The sequence below is a fragment of the Otolemur garnettii genome, unplaced genomic scaffold (genome assembly GCF_000181295.1).
Source record: "Otolemur garnettii isolate 467f Iridium unplaced genomic scaffold, OtoGar3 scaffold00091, whole genome shotgun sequence".
Lineage (NCBI taxonomy): Eukaryota > Metazoa > Chordata > Mammalia > Primates > Galagidae > Otolemur > Otolemur garnettii.
The window spans coordinates 6,161,319-6,164,717 of NW_003852486.1; the positions used below are offsets into that span (position 1 = coordinate 6,161,319).

The window sequence follows — 3,399 nt, forward strand, 5'->3', positions numbered from 1 at the left end:
AAGAGGGTTGCACACACCTATAGTTACCCCCATTGGGGAAACTGGGATATTTATCTACCAATTGTTTCTGCCTTTCACTGGGGGTTCGTTCTAGGGGTGGTGTGTCCCCTGTACTTCTTGCCTGCCCTATGCACAGACTAAGTGAGCTCTAAGGACTAGAGAACACTGGCAAAGAGTTACACACATGTGAGATCCACTGAGTTAGCATGTGATAGGATGGAGGGTGTTGGCTGACATCTGTTTTCTTTCTATTTGTAACTGGAGAGGAGGAGAAAACTGTTTTTCCCATTTCTAAGCACTTTTTATTAAATCTCCATTTTATTTATTTATTCATCAGCATCTATTTTTCTATCTACAATGTGATAAAATATACATAACAAAATTTAGGCTGGGCGGCTCAGGTCCAGGTATGAAGCTGGGCTGGGCTGCACTGGGCCTGCTGCTGCTGGCACCTTTGGTGGTGCAGGCAGTGGAGCCCATCAGCCTGGGCCTAGCCCTGACCAGCGTCCTCACTGGCTACATCTACCCACGCCTCTACTGCCTCTTCACCAAGTGCTGTGGCCAGGAATGGAGCCTCAGCCAGGAGGCGCTGCAGAAGGATCTGGACAACAAGCTCTTTGGACAGCATCTTGCAAAGAAAATCATCTTAAATGCTGTGTCTGGTTTCTTTCTTTTTTTTTTTTTTGGACGGAGCCTCAAGCTATCCCCCTGGGTAGAGTACCATGGCATCACAGCTCACAGCAACCTCCAACTCCTGGGCTCAAGCAAGTCTCCTGCCTCAGCCTCTCAAGTAGCTGGGACTACCAGGCGACCGCCACAACGCCCGGCCATTTTTTGGTTGCAGCCATCATTGTTGTTTGGTGGCCCGGGCTAGGGATTCGAACTCGCCACCTTAGGTGTATGTGGCTGGCTCCTTAGCCACCTGAGCCACAGGCGCTGAGCCCTGTGTCTGGTTTCATAAATAACCCAAAGCCCAAGAAGCTTCTCACCCTCTCCCTGCATGGATGGACAGACACTGGCAAAAATTTTGTCAGCAAGATCATCGCAGAGAATATTTACCAGGGTGGTCTGAACAGTGACTATGTCCATCTGTTTGTGGCCACACTACTTTCCACATGCTTCGAACATCACCCTGTACAAAGCAAGGGCAGTCATTTGGAGTCCTTCCTGGATGACACTGGGTTTGAGGTTCCTTTGCTGTGGGATGAGACTTGGGAATTTCATGTTGGAATGAGTGAGCCCTGAAAATGGCTCCATGTGTGGGAGATGAAGTTACAGAGGGTTTGAGATGCAAGGGGAATTCACAGCATTAAAGCTCTGTGGAGGTGTCTGAAAATAGGCCTGGTGATACTCAGTTGAGTAAGTTGTATTATAAAATTTTAGATATGGATGTAAACTAAATTATAGGCCATACTCATTTTGTAAAAGAGGAAACATTTCTAGAGCCTAGGTTTGTTTAACTTGACTGTTGCTAACTGCTTGTGTAGTTTAATTCACTGATGAATTGCCTGGACTTTGGTGGCAGATACACTGGATTTGAGTCCTAACTCTCTCACCAGCAGCTTTGTAATCGTGGGAAGGTGGCTTGACCTCTCTGAGATTAAGGTTCTTCATTACAACTTGATGCTTATGAGAATTCAATGAGCTCTGTCAGTCAAATGTTACCTGGTTCCTGGCACATAAATGTTCAAATAAATTAACTATTGCCTTTTAGGATCGGTGTAACAGACCTAAAATGTGGGCAAAACAGTCAAAAATAAAATAAAATAAAATGAAATAAAATCTGCCATCCCATCTTTACCAGGCCATCTATAGGTGTAATTACGTACACTCATAATGTTGTGAACCATCACCGCTATCTACAGGGTGTCTAAAAAGTTTGCGTGCAAATTGCAAATTGCACAGGAACTTTATGGACATCCTGTATTTTCCAGAACATTTTTCATCATCCCAAACTTCTAGAAACTTTGTACTCATTAACAATAAACACCTCCTTCTTCCCTCTCCCCAGCTTCTGGTAACTTCTACGTTCTATCTCCAAATTTACCTGTTCTTTGTGCCTCATATGAGTGGAATTATACAATATGTCTTCTCCTTGTTGGGTCTGCAAGGACTTCTTTTTCATGCCTTCATAGTGGGTGACAAGTTAAAAATTCACAACACTTCGTTCCACAATCTTTTTTATCATGTGCTGTTCTGGTGGTCTGGCATCTCTCATGATGTTCTCAGCTTCAAGGCCAGAGCCAAAATAGGAAGGTACATCTTGACAGCCTGTCCACATCTGAATAAGCTCATGATGATCTAAACACGGTGGATTCCATTGAGAAAAATCAAACAGGCTTTGCCCATTAGCAGGACATCCTTCTGCTTCCTGCCTGGGTAGACTTTGGTGCATAAAGCGGTATGATCATAAGCTTCATTTGGCTTTTGGAGGTGTTCAGAGACTATGGACATCTGGATGGAGATAAAAATAACTTCTTCAAATGCACATTTACTCTCTAGGATTAAGTGATCCTTCAAAAAGGAAAGCAATGCCATTAATGAAAAAAAAACATGGATAAAAACATGACAGAATTTATTGAATTTTAAGGTCAAGTGTTGATGTAAAGAGGAGCCTCACTTTCTTGAACTCAATTCCAGCCATTTATTTATTCAATGTCTTTGTTATTAATTTATTATAGTGTCATTTCAAAAAGGATCTGAGATTGGTTTCAAATGCCTGGGCAGTGTTAATGAAGATAGTTATACCGACAATATATTTCAGCATGGTAAGATACTCTTGACATAAATTCATAATCTCTTCAGAATTCTTCTGCTTTAGAGACAGAAATATGGAAAGTATCCAGCTAAAGTTTGGCAGATTTCACCATCTGCATTCTTAAAAAATTCAGCAGACAGCCATTTCAAAGATCTTGGCTGTATGTATTTATAAGTTAGAGCCAGAATTATATATGATGCATACATATTTCTAAGGACAATGTAAAATTGTATTACTGGGGTGGGGAGGAAGAGTGGAAATTGCCCAGTGGGATGATGGCATTGAGAAGTCTATTATGTCTTAATAGAAATCCAGCATATTTTTATATTAGGGCCTCAGAGATGGAACTGAGACTAGGAAGAGAAGGTGAGTACTAGATTATCAGAATAGCTTTTTTAAAAAAGAAGGGAGAAAACATCCCAGATTAAAAATAAGCTACCTTAATTTTTATTTATCCATTCATTTATTAGGAAGTGAGGAACAGAGACAAGTAGAATATGCAGGGGTGAGAAAATTTAATATTGCAGGCAGGCCAGGTGCAGTAGCTCACACCTGTAATCGTAGCACTCTGGGAGGCTAAGGCAAGTGGATTGTTTGAGCTCTGGAGTTTAAGACCAGCCTGAGCAAGAGCAAGACCCTGT

The 3,399-nt window shown here is 41.9% G+C and overlaps 1 pseudogene; it reads left to right on the top strand.

The window, feature by feature from the left end:
• The first annotated feature begins 409 nt into the window (after positions 1–409).
• On the top strand, positions 410–1,245 carry LOC105887530 (annotated as a pseudogene).
• Positions 1,246–3,399: the final 2,154 nt, after the last annotated feature.